This window comes from Pleurodeles waltl, chromosome 5, assembly GCF_031143425.1.
Source record: "Pleurodeles waltl isolate 20211129_DDA chromosome 5, aPleWal1.hap1.20221129, whole genome shotgun sequence".
Lineage (NCBI taxonomy): Eukaryota > Metazoa > Chordata > Amphibia > Caudata > Salamandridae > Pleurodeles > Pleurodeles waltl.
Genome location: NC_090444.1, coordinates 763,791,521 through 763,813,494, shown reverse-complemented (window position 1 = coordinate 763,813,494; position 21,974 = coordinate 763,791,521).

Here is a 21,974-nt window from a genome sequence, read left to right as displayed (position 1 = left end):
TGCAGCGGTGGGATAGGTAGTTGCAATTGCTTTACCACTTTGTTACCTGTGCTTTTCACAAGAACAGCTTGCTCCAATATTTAGAACATATATAATATATACCTAGAAACTATTTTCTAACTTTCTAAAAAGTTCTTTAAACTTTGCAAAAGTTTTACAAAGTTCTGATATGTTTTCTTTTTTCTCTAAAAAGTTAGCTCTGTTATTCTACTAACTTTTTTCTCACTTTCCTAAACTTTTTTCTTTCAATATGGCTTCTGTAGAAGCTACCCCTAGAGTTGTCAAGACTACCTATGAGAATCTAAACTTTAAAAGTTTGAGGGGTCTCTGCATTGAAAGAAGTTTAGGGATTGGGAGGAACCCCAATAAGGAGTTCTTCTTAAATCTTCTCCTTCAGGATGACCAGGGACTCAGCACTGGTCCAGATCAGACAGGAGAAGAGGTTGAGATAACTCCGACCAGGAAGGCTCAGAGGAGCATGATGACAATCCTGGGGAGGGTCCTTCCACAGACCTATCTGTCAAAAAGCCCCCTAGTATAACTGGTAGTGGGAAGGGTTCACACACAAGTAGGGCTCCCTTCACCCCCAGAGGCCAGGTCACTAGAGTGGCCCTGTTAGAGATAGGTCTGCCTCTGCACACTCTCATGCTACCTCTGTTTCAGAGGCTTCACATAATTCTAACCCTTAGGACCAGTACCTAGATAGGGAACTCAGAAAGCTGAGGTTAGAGGAGGCCAGACTGAAGCTAATGCAGCAGCAGTTGGCCTTAGATATGGAATCCCTGGCTGTGGGGAAAGAGAGGCAGGGCTTGGGCTTAGTTCCCCATGGTGGCAGCAGCAGTTTTAGGAATACAAATGTTAGGGAACCTTCATTTGAGTCTAGGAATCTGCACAAAGTTGTCCCTCCTTACAAGGATGGTGATGACATCTACAAGTGGTTTGCTGTACTTGAGAGGGCCTGTAGTGTTCAGAGGGTCCCACATGTACAGTGGGCTGCTATCCTTTGGTTATCCTTCTCTGGCAAGGGTAGGGGCAGACTTCTTATTGTCAGAGAGGATGATGCAGATAATTACCAGGTTCTTACAAATGCACTCTTGGATGGTCTGGGCTTAACCACTGAACAGTACAGACTTAAGTTCAGAGAGACCCGAAAGTAGTCTTCACAGGAATGGACAGACTTTGTTGACTGTTCTGTGAAGGCCCTAGAAGGTTGGTTGCATGGCAGTAAGGTGACTGGTTATGAAAGACTATATAACTTGATTCTGAGTGAGCACATCTTGCATAATTGTGTGTCTGACTTGTTACATCAGTATCTTGTGGACTCAGATCTGACCTCTTCCCAAGAACTGGGAAAGAAGGCATACAAATTAGTCAGAACAAGGGTGAGCAGAAAAGCTCACACAGGGGGTGACAAGGATGGCAAGAAGAAAGATGGTGAAAAATCTCAGGACAAGCATGGGGATAAAAGTAAACAAAGATCCTTCTTCAGTTCCAAAACACTCCTCTGGGGGTGGGGATAAAACTTCTTCATCTTTTTCAAACTCTTCACACAATCAGAAAAAGCCTTAATGCTATGTTTGTAGAAATAAAGGCCATTGGCCAGGGGATAAGTCCAGCACAGGTAAAGCCCCTGAGCCTACCACAACTAAGACATCAGACTCTAGTGCCCCTAGCAGTAGTGATAATAGTGGTGGGACTACTGGCAATAGTGAAACTAAAGGTGAATTTGGGTTTACTTTTGGGACCATATTAGAAACTGGGGTAGACAGTTTCTGTTACATCTGGTGGCATTGTCCTTGCCACCTTGGCTGCTTGTCTCCTTAACATGGATAAGTACAGGCAGTCAATCTTAATAAATGGTGTTGAGGTCCAGGCCTACAGGGACACAGGTGCCAGTATCACTTTGGTGACTGAAAACCTGGTGTCACCTGCACAACACCTCCTTGGACAGAAGTACCAAGTTATTGATGTCAATAACTCCACTCAGTCTCTCCCCTTAGCTGTAGTTCAACTTAGTTGAGGTGGAGTTACTGGCCCTAAGCATGTGGTGGTATCACCTAGCTTACCTGTAGATTGCCTCTTAGGGAATGACCTAGAGGCCTCAGGTTAGGCTGAGGTAGAGTTTAGTACCTATGTATCCATGCTGGGTATCCCTGAGGAATTGCTTCCTCTCATTTCTGGTAAAATGAAAAAGCAAAGGAGAGAAAAAGGCCTGAAATCTCAGGATCCCTCTCCACCAACAGGTAAAAAGGGTATCAAAGTATCCCTTTCTGACCCTGCCACTGAGGATACCATTCCTGTGGTGGGAGAAACCTCTCCTGATGTGGAACCTGTACCAAAGAAGCCATTAGCTACCACAGCTGGACTCCCAGAGATAAAAGTACCTCTCTTTGGAATTACTAATCCAGATGTGCAAAATTGCACAATTTTAGTCAATATAGAGCATCCCTCCAGCCCTCCCAGAGAAACTTTAGTGCAGCAGCCCTGCACTACCTCTAAACATGTAGGACAGCAGACCTGTCCTGGTGTGGAGCTTATAGGACAGCAGCCCTGCCCTGCTCCAACTCAAGAGAAACAGCAACCCTGTTCTCTCTTACAGCCATATGGACACAGTTTTTGCCCAGCTATGGCTTTATTGAGACAGCATCCCTGTCTAGCATTTCCTGCTTTGGATATAGGCCCAGTGGACCAATCCCACTGCCCAACTTTAAAACATACTCATAGGAACTCTGAGAATTTACAATCACACTGTTGATTAGGTAAAAATCTCTGAACAGGGTGGTTTACATCCCCACAGGGAAGTAACCATATAGTGGATGATAAAGGGAGTAACGACTCTATTGCATATCTACTCTCCACTTATCACCACTTAGACAATAGAGTCTCAACTGTCCAAGGTTAGCCTTATTGTCCTTCATTGGTGGGGGCGGGGTGTAGGAAAGTAGCCTCTTTCTAGTATGGGTACCCCACTTCTGGCCTGTTTGTGAGTGTGTGTCAGTGTGTTTTTACTGGGTCACAGGGATCCTGCTACCAGGATCCCAGTGCTCATAGAGAACAATCTATATGTCAGTGTGTTTTGCCTGTCTCACTGTGATCCTGCTAGCTCATAGTTTGTGGCCTAATGTATAGGCCTGTGTAGTGTCTAACTGCGTCACTGAGGCTCTGCTAACCAGAACCTCAGTGCTTATGCTCTCTCTGCTTTTAAATTTGTCACTGTAGGCCAGTGACTTCATTTACCAATTTCAATTGGCATACTGGACCCCACTTATAAGTCCCTAGTATATGGTACCTAGGTACCCAGGGCATTGGGGTTCCAGGAGATCCATATGGGCTGCAGCATTTCTTTTGTCACCTATAAGGAGCTCAGACAAACCCTAACACAGGACTGACACTGCAGCCTGTGTGAAATAAGGCACACATCATTTCACAGCCATTTTGACTGTACATAAATAACTTATAAGTCACCTATATGTCTAACCTTCACGTGCTGAAGGTTAGGTGCAAAGTTACTAAGTGCTGAAGCCAGTACACACAGACCATCAGCTAAACACCTGTTCACATACACATAGAAATTGGTTCCCTGATGTTTAGTGGTTTTCCACCCCCGCTTGGGGGCAGATGGGCCTAAACATATGTCCAGTCTACCCAAGTGGCAGAAAACAGCCAAATATTGTTCCTGAATGTGCAAACAAGTTATTCCATGGTGTCTATTGGTTTTTGACATAAAAATATGGCTGCTCTGACCCCAGGAGGAAGGAAATGGCCACAATATTATCCCTATTAATGGAAAGCAACACTTGGCCAAGAGGCCCGTCCCCGACATGCATGTAAATTATTCCCTGGTATACAGTGCCTTTCTGCCTCCCTGGGGGAAGATCAGCCTAAATACATGGTTGATGTGTCCCCAAGGGTGCAGAAAATAGCCACAATAACTTCCCTCATTAATGGGAAGTGACCCTTGCCCAAGGGGCCAGTCCCCTACATGTACTTAAATGAATCCCTGGTGTCTATTGGCTTTCTGCCCCCCCTTGAGGACAGATCGGCCTATAATATGGCCAATTTGCCCCAAGGGAAGGTGGAAATTGACCAAAATTAGTGCCCCCATTAATGGGGAGCTGCCCTTGCCCAAAGGGCCACTCTCCAACATACATATCAATTAATCCCTGGTGTTTAGTGGCTTTCTGTCTCCCTTGAGGGCAGATCGCCCAAAAAATATCTTTGATCTGCCACCGGTGGCCAGAAAACAGCCTAAATAAGTGCCCCAATAAAGGGGGGAGACACTTGCCCAAAAGGGCCGCTCCCCAAATGAAAAGAAAGTCCCTGGAGGCTAGTGGGTTCATTCTGTTGTGCAATCACGGCCCCACCCACCCTATTGCAGCAGAAATGATCTGCAGAAAGACTCTGGGGAAAAGGAAAAACTCTTTACTTTCCCCCAAGGCCTCTCTGTCCTTCCATATCCCTCACTGATGGAAAAACATACCTGTTTCCTCCAAGGTGCTGGAAGCAAATGACTTCTATAGCGTCCCGACTTCTTTTGATAATCCTGGTGCAGGGCGTGTGCGCTGATGTCATTAGGTCACCAAGGGGAGGTTAGGGGTGGCAGCGAAAGAGCTTCTGCTGCCATCCCTTCATGGGGCATGTTGTGGGTGGGGGGCACAGGCGAAGCTCCAGTTTTTCCACTGTGGGTGGGTGCTAGGACAGCTTGGACCCGTCTTCAGCACATGTCCATCGTGGCTGAGAATGGCTTGAAACCATCCTCAGCATCGATCAGGTTAAGCCTACCTTTGCTTTCTAATATTCAACACTATATATGTTTAACTTTTAATAAATTAATCTGACTAAATCAATTTAGTGCTTGTCAATTTATACTTTCCGGCTGCCTCAGGTTTCTCCTTGTAATATAAAGCAGATTGATTTTCTCTGTACACCCTTGAGAAAGAGGGACATTTCTGCATGTAATTTGCAGTGATGTCTACAGGAGATGTTATGCAATGTTCACACTGTATGAAATTGTATATTTCACGGTGGAGCTAGTCCTATGAAGGTAATGATCTACATAGCAATGACAAAAATGGATTTCCTTCTAGTTAGAAGCATTCAAATAATGATTTTCATTTTCAAAGATAGCATATGCTAAATAAGACATGATACCTTTTACTGTCTCTATAGCTCACAGATCTAAAATTGAACCAGGAGTTATGTTACCACTCATTGAAATTTGTAACATAATAGTTATCATCACTAGTCACAAGAAAGACTCCAGTAGCAATCCAAACATAGTACCATGGTGGAATCAAATACCTGTTACAAAACCAGGGCCATACTACAGAATCTTTCGGGCGTGCTGTGTTTGAAGAATCTGACAAAAAGACAATGGCGATGTATCTATATTCAGTCTCACCAAACGTTCTGGAGATGATGGCAAACATCTTCATAGATGTTGTCTCTATTGGGGGGTTCGTAACACAACATAGAATTTTATTGCACAGTTGTTCCTGTAGAAACAAAGCCATCAATCTCCTCCATGAAATGTAATGCCTGTAAAATAGAAGTGTCAACAATCCCAGTTGTCCTCGGCCTCGGACTTAAGCTCTTTTGTTTGTTGAGTGCATCAAGGGGAATCTCCTAAAGGGTAGCTAGAGGATGCGAGGTTCTACCAGAGGTCTCTTTTGTTGAATCTAAGTGTGACAGCTGCAGACAATTGGTCACATGATGCTTTTTGATGTAATGAGTTAGTACTTGTCTGTTCTTTTTTGAGCCAGGCAGGGAAGGACGACTGCAGAATGTGTGGCCTTCACCCCCCAACAATGGTACGGGTAGTCAATATGATGGTACAAACACATGTTTGTCTGTAATCTTTCCTCTAATCAGATCTTCTTTGGGGATCCACCCTTTTGTGCCTGGCAAAACCTCTTCATCAGTGACAGAATCAGATGCTTGACATTCAAAAGCACGCCACTGACCTCTTGTATTTTCTACAAAGCAGTCAAATGTTGGTCTAGGTCAAAAGGATTTTCTTTTATCACCTTCCCAGAGTTGTCTAGTTCAGCAACATATATACATATTCTGAAGAGTACCTTGAATGGAGTGTGACCTCCCAACACTCTTCTAGGCAAGGTATTTAATTCTCTCTTGACTCCATTCAAATGTTGGACCTAACTAAGACCTGCACTCAATACCTGTGCCATTAGTACTCACATAAGTGTGTAGTTTGCATCTTCTACTAAACCATTCAAAACACATTTGATTTTAGGCAAACACTGGACCATTGTTTGAATGTATGTGTCCCCCTCCTGTGGCAATCAAACACTGCAAATCCTAAACAATGGTCCCAGCATTGGGAGATCTTTCAGCCTACCCAGAAGAAACCTGAACCAGAAACTACATCCTGCCAAGAAGAACTGCCTGGCTGCTCAAAGGACTCACCTGTCTGCTTTCTACAAAGGACTGCTGCCTTGCTGTTGGCCTGCTGCCGCACACCGAAGCTGATCGACGCGACGCTCTTGGGACGACCGAAAATCCGACGCACGGCTTCGCAAGGACAACGCCGCCCGACCTCTAGAGGAGAAATCGACGCGACACCTGCCGTGAGATCGTAATTTCGACGCGCAGCCCCGCAGAACGACGCGCAGCCGGAAAACAAGCAGGAAAATCCACGCACAGACACGGGACATCTGGTAATCCCCACGATCCACGAAAATAGACTGTCCGCGCGCCGGAAAACGATGCATGACTTCCCCGCGTGGAAAATAACGACGCAAGTCCGTGTGTGCTGGGGAGAAATCGACGCACACACCCTTTTTCCACGCACCTCTTCTTTTGTGGCCCTCTGCGGAGATTTTGCCACTCCAAACCAGGTACTTGTGCTTGAAAGAGACTTTGTTTATATTCTAAAGACTTAAGACACTGTATATCACTTTTCAGTGATATCCCTACAATTTCCCATTGCATACTTTATTCTTTTTGACCTACAATTATCCAGATAAATATTCTATATTTTTCTAAACACTGTGTGGTGTATTTTTGTGGTGCTATATGGTGGTATTGTATGATTTATTGCACAAATACTTTACACATTGCCTTCTAAGTTAAGCCTGACTGCTCGTGCCAAGCTACCAGAGGGTGGGCACAGGATAATCTTGGATTGGGTGTGACTTACCCTGACTAGAGTGAGGGCTTTTGCTTGGACAGGGGGTAACCTGACTGCCAACCAAAAACCCAATTTCTAACAGAGGCCCACGCAGCACAACACAAAGGGATCCCACGCTGCTGGAGAACCACTAAGGAAGCTCTGCATCACAGGACGGAGTGCTGGTGGCCTAAGCTTTGCTGCCCACGAAAAGCTTCATGGAAGGTCGCACACAAGTCTTTCCAACTGCAAATAAAGCGATGCACCTGGGTACTGTTTTGCTTGGGGAGGCAAGCTCTTACCTCCACCAAAGTTGGACAGCTGGACCTTGGGACTGTCAGAGTCACTTTCATCCACCACCCGTGTTGCTGGATCCTCGCTCGTCCTCTGTACACGGGACCCACGCCACCGGTCATCGCTGCAGAGAGGTGCCTGCTGAAGCAGGGAAGTGACTCCGTCACTCCACGGGAGATTCCTTTGGTTCTTCTGATGCAGGCTTAAGACAGACAATCCTCGGAGGATGCACGACCTGGAAACTGTTTCAGTTGCTGGCAGGAGCTGAAGATACAATGTTGCAGAAGTCATCTTTGCTTCTTTGTTGCAGTTTGTAGAGTTCCTGGAGGGTTCAACTGCGGTTCTGTCAGTAGAAGATGAAGTAAAGGATGCAGAGGAGTCCTGCTAGAGTCTTGCAATCCCAATCTGAAGAAACACCCAGAGGAGAGACCCTTAATAGCCCTGAAAGGGGGATTGGTCGCCTAACCAGGTAAGCACCTATCAGGGGAGGGCTCTGATGTCACCTGCTGGCCACTCAGAGGCTCCCAGAGTGCCCCATCTCCTTGGAATCCAAGATGGCAAAACCCTGGAAGAACTCTGGGCACCACCCCTGTGGTGGTGATAAACAGGGGAGTGGTCACTCCCCTTTCCTTTGTCCAGTTTTGCGCCAGAGCAGGGACTGGTGGTCCCTGAACTGGTGTAGCGAGAATAAGAATGGAGCACACTGAGAATAGTTGATTACATGTAATAGCTGAGTCCATGGATCCTTTGATTCTACTAAAACTTCTAAAAATGAACTGGTGTAGACTGGATTATAAAAGGAGGGCACCATCTGTGCCCTTCAAATCACTTTCAGAGGCCCTGGGAGGCTACCCCTCCCATGCCCGTAACACCTATTTCCAAAGGAAGAGGGTGTAACACCCCTCTCCCAAAGGAAATTCTTTGTTCTGCCTTCCTGGGCTTGAGCTGCTCAAGCAACAGGAGGGCAGAAACCTGTCTGGGAGGTGTCAGCAGCTGGGACTGTCTGGAAAACCTCTGAAGGCTAGTATGGCAGGTACTGGGGTTCCACTGTGGAGTCACCAGAGTGCATGGGATTGTGCAACCAATACTTGAATCAGTATTTGGGTACAATTCCCAGTTGCTAGACACCTTACATGGCCATATTTGGAGTTACCATTGTGAAGCTTGACATAGGTATTGACCTATGTCGAGTGCACACGTAAAATGGCACTCACGAAGTCTGGGAAAATGGTCCTTGATGATGTGGGGGCACCTCTGCTAGTGCAGGAGTGCCCTCACACACAGGTACTTTGCACCCAGCCTTCAGGGTTGGAAGGCCTGACATGTAGGTGACTTATAAGTGACCTGGTGCAGTGAATATGGCTGTGAAAGGGTGCATACACCATTTCATGCAGGCTGCAATGGTAGTCCTGCAGAAGCTGTTTCATGGGCTCCCTATGGGTGGCAAAAGTAGAGCTGCAGCCCATAGGGATCTCCTGGAACCACTCTGCCTTGGGTACCTATGTACTTAATTATAGAGACTCATAAGGGGGGCCAGTATGCCAATTTGTGAGTGAAATACTGAGTTACCAGTATGTAGTGATCAATTTAGAAACAGAGAGAGCATAAGCACTGGGGTCCCGGTTACCAGGACTCCAGTGACACAGTCAAGCATACTTTCAAAAACAGTGAAACATACTGACAAGCAAACCATAAACCATAAGCACCGGAGTCCAGGCTAGCAGGATCCCAGTGACACAGTCAAATCACACTGACATCAGGCAGAAATTGGAGGTAACATGCCAAAAAGAGTATACTTTCCTATCCCATAGCAACACCCATGGCAAGGCCTCACCATGCAAATTGATGCATAGGGAGGGTTGACAAAGATAAGATGGTGTCAAGAAACAAAAAGGATATACATCACACCTAGAAGATATGATGCAGCCAACTGCGCCAACTGGGCTTCCCGTCATGTGACACGCAGGTGGGGCATAGGGCTGATAGACTGCAACCGTTATGTACAGGAACAATGTTTGGGAACTAAGATGACACTGAGCCTCCAATATTAAGTCAGTGACGTGACATATCAACTGCCACAACACAGATAGACTGATATTACACCATCTCATTACAGAGGGTGATGGCTCTTCTGTGGATCTTCCTGTCCTAAAGTGTACCCCGATGATCTCGATGACCAGCTGACGACCATCAGCCAAGAGACCCTCCAAGAAGTCCTCCTATTCCTCCAGACACCACCTCCAGTCACAAGGCAGAGTATTAATGTAGCAGCCACCCCAGAGGCCCCACTCAGTACCCCTATAGTATGAACTGCTAGCACCAACACAGCTGAGGTCTCCAGGGACCCAGGGTCCAGCTTTGAGAGGATAGTGGTAGGAGTCCAGCAGGAGCTGACTAAGGAGGTGCAGGTGGGGATGCAAACTATGGCAGCCAGCCTAGAGGGTATGCGCACGTGCATTGTTACGGCCACTGAACAGACAGCAGCTAAATTATGCACACACTCCTCAATTCCTGGAGTCCAGCAGTGTATGAGGGATATAGCTGCTGCCATGAGGGAGAGGCCACAACAACTCCCCTACCAAACTGGCAGCAGACGGATTGAGGACAAGCTGGCCTCTGTGCACCAGGAAGTGTCCTCCCTAGGCGACACATGGCTGCCTACCACAGGAATATTGCTGCTATCCTAAAAAATCAGCAGCTCCTACTTGCTGCAGTAATGCCATATGTAATTCCACAGGTGGCAGCTGCAGAGAATTGGGTGTCCACATCTCCAACCACTGAAGTGTGTGTGGCCCTCTCTACCTCCCCACCACCACCATTAAGGGCAGAGGAGACACCACACACATTGGAGGATGAAGATGTGGAACAGATCATCTTCACCCGTAGGAGTTCCGGTAGCACCAGCCCATGCCACATGGACAGTGATTTTGCTTTGTCCTGTGCTAGACATCATGCAGTTTTAGCACAGTTGCAGATATGTACTCTTCACCAACACAATGTTGACCTTTCTGCAATGGACTGCAATTTTCTTTCACTTATCAATTGTCAATTCATGATCCCCTGCACTTAACTACACTCTACTCAAGCATGTCCCATGACATGTCCCTTAACCCTGGACTTGTGTTGTGCCATAACTGTATGGATTTCACTAATGTGGAGTCACAAACCTGGACATTGTAAATGTTGATCTACAACACTTGTGAATAAACAACACCTACACAACCAGCATGTCTACTACGCTTAGGAATTGTGATGTGTGTAACATGTCTTTAGTCACAAAGTGTCAGTACAAGAGTCCAGGAATATGGGGGCACATATCTACGCACAAGGTACTAAAATGATGAACGTAGATGCTGGTCTCATCCCCTACCAGCAATTCACAGAGTATGTCAAAAATTTTGAACACATGTATGCTTCACCCACTACATATGGCAGGAATCGCTGTGAAACAGTTCTCGGGCAATATCGTCAGCTGGGAGTATCAGTAGAATACATTGGCATGAAACAGAGGTACTTTACCTCATCTGTAATTGACACTGGTCAGTTTAGCATGATAGATATAACATTGAGGCTGTTGTCAGATGTCCCACAGTGCCCAACATTCCTACACAGGACCCAAACAATGACAGCTGAATTAACACACCTACCTGTCCAATACAAAGTTAACATAGTCACCGTGAGTGGTGGGTACACGGAATGGCAGATGCATAGACAAGTAGATGTGTTTTAGCTGCCAATGTGTCAGCTCAGTTGTAAGCAGGCAATGAACATGTCAAAAGAGGGATTTGGATGCAGGATAGAATCCCTTGGCCAACACACAATTTTCACTCCACACTTATGGGAAGACCCTGCGACCCAAGCATATGACACATGAAGTAAGGGAGTACTGAAATATTTTTAATGAGAATGAAACTAAACTAATAAGAATGAAGAACACCTATCCTAACCTAACCTAACCTATCCTAACTATACTTAACCAACAGCTGACCCTAACTACCCTATGCTAAAATCACCTAACACATTTAACAATACATAAATGCCCCAACTTTACCGCCACCCACCCACCCACAAATTAACATGGAAAAAGTAGAAAACCCACACCACAATCACACTTATCTTAACTAAATTACTAACCTAATCTAACCTGACACTAACCCCCTAAAAACCCGCTAAAAAACATTAAAACAAATGAGGAGGGAGGGGACAGAAGTGGGGGTAACGGTCGCAAAGCCAATTACAGCTTTGCCCTCTTGAGGTTTTTTGATAAACTTAAGTTTCTTTGTGTTCTTTGCCAACTCCTACTCCAGGCTCTCCAAATTTTTCAGGACCAGTGTAACATCCCTGTGTATATCTTTGATTACATCCATGTCCATGGCAGTAGGTGGTGTGGGCTGTGGTACCGATGTGGATTGTGTAGCAGCTGGGACTGTAGTAGTTGTGGCAGCTGTGCCCTCTTGCACAGCTGTGGAGCATGGTCCTCTCTGTGTGGCCACTGCCAGTGTGGGTCCCCCTTGGGTGAATGCACACCATTCCAGGTGGCTCTCTCTCTGTGATAGCAGCGTGCCATCCTCCGGAGCCCAGATTCCACTACCAGGATGTGCCTATCGCGGACTGCCCTCTTCTGCAATGCCTGCAGTTCCTCATTGTTCATTTGGCAGCTGTTAAATTGAGACAGTCAACCATCAGTGTCAGCATTGTATGGAGTATGTACAGATTATTAGCTTAAACTCCACATCTAATTGCACATGCTCTCCAACTCACATTCTGGAAGAGACAATGGCCCTGATAAATACAACAACGCTGCCTTAGTATCATTTCATTGACACCAAAGCGATGCACAACAAGATTAGGCACCAAACCAAATTAGGTGTGCATTGATTTTGTACGATGTGTAACAATGCAAAGGCAGCGTCAACTTCACATAGATCAGGGCCAAAATTTCTCATCATCTGTGTCAATTTTGAACTATACATCACCAGTAACTTGAATATGTTATTGGGAGTATTGGATGCAGTTGGTAACCATAAGGGGTCAGGGTTAATAGCCTGATCAATTTGACTGTCACCCACTCTATGAGCATCACATCTACCTACAAATTTGTTATTCCTCTCCCACTGTGGGGGATGGACATGCAATCCATCATCTCAACTGTCCTGGTCATTCACCAAGGCATTCCCACTGATACATGGAGTCAGGGAGTGGACCATACGTTAGGAGGGCTGCCAACTAGGAAGCTTGTATCTATCGGTCTATCATTTCTACATTCATGTGTCCGGTGTAGAGTCCCATCAATACCTGATCTGCCAATACAATTCCTTACACACCCATATCCAAGCCAGTAAACGTCTGCCTTGACCTGCATGCACGCCTATTACATTCCACATAAGTGTTACGTAAATGGAGTACAAAATATGGAGCACCATGCAGAGAGAATTGCCTATCCAGTCCTACACATACTTTACAATACAGGGATGCACCAACTTGTGTTCAAAATGGTACCTGTGTTGTGAGAATTTGTCCCAGTACTAATAGTCTCACAGCGGTGCACTTCTTATTCACATATGCGCCTAAATGTGGCTTGTCATCACCTTGTTTACACAACGCTGCACATTGAGCACAACAAGCCTCACAAGATGTGACTCTCTGCTCTTGCATTGGGAACCTTTACATAGGACACAATATCAACATCCAGCCTACTTTGATACCTGATCATTTGACAGCTCATCACATCTAGCATTGTGTGCAACACACATGACTCACACACACCAAACCGTCAATTACTACACAGGGAAGACATTATCACACTTAATGGATACATCTGGGTCCTCAAACCTTGCCCATTCGCCAATGGTGTAGGGGGCAGGTGCCCCTGTACGATATGGATGCAAAACCATACTCAGTGTCATATCACTGTCACTACTAGTGGACAACATATTACAGTGTGTACTATGTTAGAGGAGTGAGCAAGTTATCATGGTGTAAAACAGTGCAACAGAAACATCACTGCAAACTCACAATGACACTGACACTTAGATGGTTGAGAGTCACACATTTGCACCCTTAAACTGGGCCTGAGATTCATGTAATGCTACACCCTGCAACAACCATATGTGGCCAATCTATAGAAGATGGAACCCCCATGGTATGAAGGGGTGGTGGGTGACAAATACATGACACTAACCTAGTGCTTTGTAAGACAATTGACTCAGGCATTCAGGCTTGTCCTGCAAGGTACCCAGAGGCACTTTGTGATGGACATGCAGGTCAATTATTAGTCTACAGTGATCATGCGTTAAGTAATCCATGACTGACGTGGCAAAGTTGTCTGATTGGATCAAATGCCCCATTTACTCCTGCTTTTCTGGGCTCTGGGGTGGAGTGATTTACTTAATTTTACTGTTTTCTGACTCCCCCTTATTCTGCACACACTACACTTGTCTAGGGGGGAATTTGTTATTCACATTCCACTTTTTTAGTATATGGTTTGTGTTGCCCCTAGACCTATTTTCTCCCATTGCATTCTATAGGATTTCCTACTGTTGCATTGTTCTATGACTATTTACTTGTCTAATTATTGTGTCTAGTGTATATATTGTGTATAATACTTACTTCCAGAAGGAGTATTGTCTCTAAGATATGTTGGTACTGTGTCACCCAAATAAATACCTTTATTTTTGGTAACACTGAGTATTGTCTTTACTTGTGTATAAGTACTTTGTAACTATAAGTGGTATTGCATGAGCTTTGCATGTCTCCTAGTTCAGCCTAAGCTGCTTTGCTATAGCTACCTCTATCAGCCTAAGCTGCTAGAACACTACTACATTCACTAGCAAGGGGTTACTGGACCTGGTATAAGGTGTAAGTACCCAAGGTACCCACAAGAAACCAGGCCAGCCCCCTACATTGGTGGTGCAGCGGTGGGATAGGTAGTTGCAATTGCTTTACCACTTTGTTACCTGTGCTTTTCACAAGAACAGCTTGCTCCAATATTTAGAACATATATAATATATACCTAGAAACTATTTTCTAACTTTCTAAAAAGTTCTTTAAACTTTGCAAAAGTTTTACAAAGTTCTGATATGTTTTCTTTTTTCTCTAAAAAGTTAGCTCTGTTATTCTACTAACTTTTTTCTCACTTTCCTAAACTTTTTTCTTTCAATATGGCTTCTGTAGAAGCTACCCCTAGAGTTGTCAAGACTACCTATGAGAATCTAAACTTTAAAAGTTTGAGGGGTCTCTGCATTGAAAGAAGTTTAGGGATTGGGAGGAACCCCAATAAGGAGTTCTTCTTAAATCTTCTCCTTCAGGATGACCAGGGACTCAGCACTGGTCCAGATCAGACAGGAGAAGAGGTTGAGATAACTCCGACCAGGAAGGCTCAGAGGAGCATGATGACAATCCTGGGGAGGGTCCTTCCACAGACCTATCTGTCAAAAAGCCCCCTAGTATAACTGGTAGTGGGAAGGGTTCACACACAAGTAGGGCTCCCTTCACCCCAGAGGCCAGGTCACTAGAGTGGCCCTGTTAGAGATAGGTCTGCCTCTGCACACTCTCATGCTACCTCTGTTTCAGAGGCTTCACATAATTCTAACCCTTAGGACCAGTACCTAGATAGGGAACTCAGAAAGCTGAGGTTAGAGGAGGCCAGACTGAAGCTAATGCAGCAGCAGTTGGCCTTAGATATGGAATCCCTGGCTGTGGGGAAAGAGAGGCAGGGCTTGGGCTTAGTTCCCCATGGTGGCAGCAGCAGTTTTAGGAATACAAATGTTAGGGAACCTTCATTTGAGTCTAGGAATCTGCACAAAGTTGTCCCTCCTTACAAGGATGGTGATGACATCTACAAGTGGTTTGCTGTACTTGAGAGGGCCTGTAGTGTTCAGAGGGTCCCTCATGTACAGTGGGCTGCTATCCTTTGGTTATCCTTCTCTGGCAAGGGTAGGGGCAGACTTCTTATTGTCAGAGAGGATGATGCAGATAATTACCAGGTTCTTACAAATGCACTCTTGGATGGTCTGGGCTTAACCACTGAACAGTACAGACTTAAGTTCAGAGAGACCCGAAAGTAGTCTTCACAGGACTGGACAGACTTTGTTGACTGTTCTGTGAAGGCCCTAGAAGGTTGGTTGCATGGCAGTAAGGTGACTGGTTATGAAAGACTATATAACTTGATTCTGAGTGAGCACATCTTGCATAATTGTGTGTCTGACTTGTTACATCAGTATCTTGTGGACTCAGATCTGACCTCTCCCCAAGAACTGGGAAAGAAGGCATACAAATTAGTCAGAACAAGGGTGAGCAGAAAAGCTCACACAGGGGATGACAAGGATGGCAAGAAGAAAGATGGTGAAAAATCTCAGGACAAGCATGGGGATAAAAGTAAACAAAGATCCTTCTTCAGTTCCAAAACACTCCTCTGGGGGTGGGGATAAAACTTCTTCATCTTTTTCAAACTCTTCACACAATCAGAAAAAGCCTTAATGCTATGTTTGTAGAAATAAAGGCCATTGGCCAAGGGATAAGTCCAGCACAGATAAAGCCCCTGAGCCTACCACAACTAAGACATCAGACTCTAGTGCCCCTAGCAGTAGTGATAATAGTGGTGGGACTACTGGCAATAGTGAAACTAAAGGTGAATTTGGGTTTACTTTTGGGACCATATTAGAAACTGGGGTAGACAGTTTCTGTTACATCTGGTGGCATTGTCCTTGCCACCTTGGCTGCTTGTCTCCTTAACATGGATAAGTACAGGCAGTCAATCTTAATAAATGGTGTTGAGGTCCAGGCCTACAGGGACACAGGTGCCAGTATCACTTTGGTGACTGAAAACCTGGTGTCACCTGCACAACACCTCCTTGGACAGAAGTACCAAGTTATTGATGTCAATAACTCCACTCAGTCTCTCCCCTTAGCTGTAGTTCAACTTAGTTGAGGTGGAGTTACTGGCCCTAAGCATGTGGTGGTATCACATAGCTTACCTGTAGATTGCCTCTTAGGGAATGACCTAGAGGCCTCAGGTTAGGCTGAGGTAGAGTTTAGTACCTATGTATCCATGCTGGGTATCCCTGAGGAATTGCTTCCTCTCATTTCTGGTAAAATGAAAAAGCAAAGGAGAGAAAAAGGCCTGAAATCTCAGGATCCCTCTCCACCAACAGGTAAAAAGGGTATCAAAGTATCCCTTTCTGACCCTGCCACTGAGGATACCATTCCTGTGGTGGGAGAAACCTCTCCTGATGTGGAACCTGTACCAAAGAAGCCATTAGCTACCACAGCTGGACTCCCAGAGATAAAAGTACCTCTCTGTGGAATTACTAATCCAGATGTGCAAAATTGCACAATTTTAGTCAATATAGAGCATCCCTCCAGCCCTCCCAGAGAAACTTTAGTGCAGCAGCCCTGCACTACCTCTAAACATGTAGGACAGCAGACCTGTCCTGGTGTGGAGCTTATAGGACAGCAGCCCTGCCCTGCTCCAACTCAAGAGAAACAGCAACCCTGTTCTCTCTTACAGCCATATGGACACAGTTTTTGCCCAGCTATGGCTTTATTGAGACAGCATCCCTGTCTAGCATTTCCTGCTTTGGATATAGGCCCAGTGGACCAATCCCACTGCCCAACTTTAAAACATACTCATAGGAACTCTGAGAATTTACAATCACACTGTTGATTAGGTAAAAATCTCTGAACAGGGTGGTTTACATCCCCACAGGGAAGTAACCATATAGTGGATGATAAAGGGAGTAACGACTCTATTGCATATCTACTCTCCACTTATCACCACTTAGACAATAGAGTCTCAACTGTCCAAGGTTAGCCTTATTGTCCTTCATTGGTGGGGGCGGGGGTGTAGGAAAGTAGCCTCTTTCTAGTATGGGTACCCCACTTCTGGCCTGTTTGTGAGTGTGTGTCAGTGTGTTTTTACTGGGTCACAGGGATCCTGCTACCAGGATCCCAGTGCTCATAGAGAACAATCTATATGTCAGTGTGTTTTGCCTGTCTCACTGTGATCCTGCTAGCTCATAGTTTGTGGCCTAATGTATAGGCCTGTGTAGTGTCTAACTGCGTCACTGAGGCTCTGCTAACCAGAACCTCAGTGCTTATGCTCTCTCTGCTTTTAAATTTGTCACTGTAGGCCAGTGACTTCATTTACCAATTTCAATTGGCATACTGGACCCCACTTATAAGTCCCTAGTATATGGTACCTAGGTACCCAGGGCATTGGGGTTCCAGGAGATCCATATGGGCTGCAGCATTTCTTTTGTCACCTATAAGGAGCTCAGACAAACCCTAACACAGGACTGACACTGCAGCCTGTGTGAAATAAGGCACACATCATTTCACAGCCATTTTGACTGTACATAAATAACTTATAAGTCACCTATATGTCTAACCTTCACGTGCTGAAGGTTAGGTGCAAAGTTACTAAGTGCTGAAGCCAGTACACACAGACCATCAGCTAAACACCTGTTCACATACACATAGAAATTGGTTCCCTGATGTTTAGTGGTTTTCCACCCCCGCTTGGGGGCAGATGGGCCTAAACATATGTCCAGTCTACCCAAGTGGCAGAAAACAGCCAAATATTGTTCCTGAATGTGCAAACAAGTTATTCCATGGTGTCTATTGGTTTTTGACATAAAAATATGGCTGCTCTGACCCCAGGAGGAAGGAAATGGCCACAATATTATCCCTATTAATGGAAAGCAACACTTGGCCAAGAGGCCCGTCCCCGACATGCATGTAAATTATTCCCTGGTATACAGTGCCTTTCTGCCTCCCTGGGGGAAGATCAGCCTAAATACATGGTTGATGTGTCCCCAAGGGTGCAGAAAATAGCCACAATAACTTCCCTCATTAATGGGAAGTGACCCTTGCCCAAGGGGCCAGTCCCCTACATGTACTTAAATGAATCCCTGGTGTCTATTGGCTTTCTGCCCCCCCTTGAGGACAGATCGGCCTATAATATGGCCAATTTGCCCCAAGGGAAGGTGGAAATTGACCAAAATTAGTGCCCCCATTAATGGGGAGCTGCCCTTGCCCAAAGGGCCACTCTCCAACATACATATCAATTAATCCCTGGTGTTTAGTGGCTTTCTGTCTCCCTTGAGGGCAGATCGCCCAAAAAATATCTTTGATCTGCCACCGGTGGCCAGAAAACAGCCTAAATAAGTGCCCCAATAAAGGGGGGAGACACTTGCCCAAAAGGGCCGCTCCCCAAATGAAAAGAAAGTCCCTGGAGGCTAGTGGGTTCATTCTGTTGTGCAATCACGGCCCCACCCACCCTATTGCAGCAGAAATGATCTGCAGAAAGACTCTGGGGAAAAGGAAAAACTCTTTACTTTCCCCCAAGGCCTCTCTGTCCTTCCATATCCCTCACTGATGGAAAAACATACCTGTTTCCTCCAAGGTGCTGGAAGCAAATGACTTCTATAGCGTCCCGACTTCTTTTGATAATCCTGGTGCAGGGCGTGTGCGCTGATGTCATTAGGTCACCAAGGGGAGGTTAGGGGTGGCAGCGAAAGAGCTTCTGCTGCCATCCCTTCATGGGGCATGTTGTGGGTGGGGGGCACAGGCGAAGCTCCAGTTTTTTCACTGTGGGTGGGTGCTAGGACAGCTTGGACCCGTCTTCAGCACATGTCCATCGTGGCTGAGAATGGCTTGAAACCATCCTCAGCATCGATCAGGTTAAGCCTACCTTTGCTTTCTAATATTCAACACTATATATGTTTAACTTTTAATAAATTAATCTGACTAAATCAATTTAGTGCTTGTCAATTTATACTTTCCGGCTGCCTCAGGTTTCTCCTTGTAATATAAAGCAGATTGATTTTCTCTGTACACCCTTGAGAAAGAGGGACATTTCTGCATGTAATTTGCAGTGATGTCTACAGGACGTGTTATGCAATGTTCACACTGTGTGAAATTGTGTATTTCACGGTGGAGCTAGTCCTATGAAGGTAATGATCTACATAGCAATGACAAAAATGGATTTCCTTCTAGTTAGAAGCATTCAAATAATGATTTTCATTTTCAAAGATAGCATATGCTAAATAAGACATGATACCTTTTACTGTCTCTATAGCTCACAGATCTAAAATTGAACCAGGAGTTATGTTACCACTCATTGAAATTTGTAACATAATAGTTATCATCACTAGTCACAAGAAAGACTCCAGTAGCAATCCAAACATAGTACCATGGTGGAATCAAATACCTGTTACAAAACCAGGGCCATACTACAGAATCTTTCGGGCGTGCTGTGTTTGAAGAATCTGACAAAAAGACAATGGCGATGTATCTATATTCAGTCTCACCAAACGTTCTGGAGATGATGGCAAACATCTTCATAGATGTTGTCTCTATTGGGGGGTTCGTAACACAACATAGAATTTTATTGCACAGTTGTTCCTGTAGAAACAAAGCCATCAATCTCCTCCATGAAATGTAATGCCTGTAAAATAGAAGTGTCAACAATCCCAGTTGTCCTCGGCCTCGGACTTAAGCTCTTTTGTTTGTTGAGTGCATCAAGGGGAATCTCCTAAAGGGTAGCTAGAGGATGCGAGGTTCTACCAGAGGTCTCTTTTGTTGAATCTAAGTGTGACAGCTGCAGACAATTGGTCACATGATGCTTTTTGATGTAATGAGTTAGTACTTGTCTGTTCTTTTTTGAGCCAGGCAGGGAAGGACGACTGCAGAATGTGTGGCCTTCACCCCCCAACAATGGTACGGGTAGTCAATATGATGGTACAAACACATGTTTGTCTGTAATCTTTCCTCTAATCAGATCTTCTTTGGGGATCCACCCTTTTGTGCCTGGCAAAACCTCTTCATCAGTGACAGAATCAGATGCTTGACATTCAAAAGCACGCCACTGACCTCTTGTATTTTCTACAAAGCAGTCAAATGTTGGTCTAGGTCAAAAGGATTTTCTTTTATCACCTTCCCAGAGTTGTCTAGTTCAGCAACATATATACATATTCTGAAGAGTACCTTGAATGGAGTGTGACCTCCCAACACTCTTCTAGGCAAGGTATTTAATTCTCTCTTGACTCCATTCAAATGTTGGACCTAACTAAGACCTGCACTCAATACCTGTGCCATTAGTACTCACATAAGTGTGTAGTTTGCATCTTCTACTAAACCATTCAAAACACATTTGATTTTAGGCAAACACTGGACCATTGTTTGAATTTATGTGTCCCCCTCCTGTGGCAATCAAACACTGCAAATCCTAAACAATGGTCCCAGCATTGGGAGATCTTTCAGCCTACCCATAGAAACCTAGAACCTAAATCTACTTCCACTAAAATATCTTAAATTGGTTATCTATTTCTAGCATACCACAATGGTCATGATACAAAAATGTAAATGTTTTATTGGACATCAATAATGGGGTGTGCTCTGGTCTCTTAATGGTGCATTTTTTATTTGCTGGCAAATATTACGTTGCAGCACATAGACCCTCATTATGACCCTGGCGGTCGGCGGTAATTTGGAGAAAGGTACTGCCAACAGGCTGGCGGTACCTTTTCCCAAATTATGACATTGCCGGTTTGGCTCAAGCCAAACCGCCAATCTACCACTCCGTCTGCCAGGGTGGTAACAGCCGCCGGGCTGGAGGCTTCGGTCTCCAGCCTGGCGGCCGTCACAATCCCACTCTCGGGATTACAAACTCACCTACCGCCATGGTTTTCGTGGCAAGCGTACCGCCACAAAAACCATGGCGGTAGGCACTAACAGTGTCAGGGAATTCCTTCCCTGGCACTGATAGGGGTCTCTTCCACCCCCTCACTCTTCCCAGAGTCCTGGCCCACCCTCCCCCTTCCCCTCCTGACCCCCCGCACATTTACACACCCACACATACACACTCATACACACATACAAACTGACATGCACCCACGCATGCACACATACATACCCACACAACGCAACACACACCAACATACATTGTAGCACACACACACTTACAACACACAACATACAACATACACGTACACTCACATTCAGTCATTCACGCACTCATTCAACACGACTCACACCCGCATGCACGCATACAAAAACAGACACCCCCTCACATCCCCGCACCACCCCCACACACCAGCCCCGCCCCCTCTCCTGTCAGAGACCCCGACTTACCTGCTTGCAGGGGCTCCTCCGGCAGGAGACGGGACGCGGCGCTGCTGCCAGCAGTAGCAGCTGCCAGAAAAACACCGCCAGGCCGATCATTGCTTATGGCCGGCGGTGTTTTTCTGTTGTGGCGCTGTTGCTGACAGCAGCGCCACCTTACCGCCATCGCCGCCATGACCGTCGATGGTATTCCGCCAGCCTTCTGGCGGAAATTCCATCTACTGTCATAATGCGGGTGTGCGGCTGGTCTTCACGGCGATGTTATGTTGGCTGCCGTCGCCATGGCCTAAGGCGGTCAATACCACAAATGTTGTAATGAGGGCCTTAATCTTTAGTTTTTTTTTAATAATCCCTGCCACGAGTAATATTGAAGTAATGAAACTGTGGCCCCCATTCAGGCATGTACAGATACTAAAGCCTCATGGAG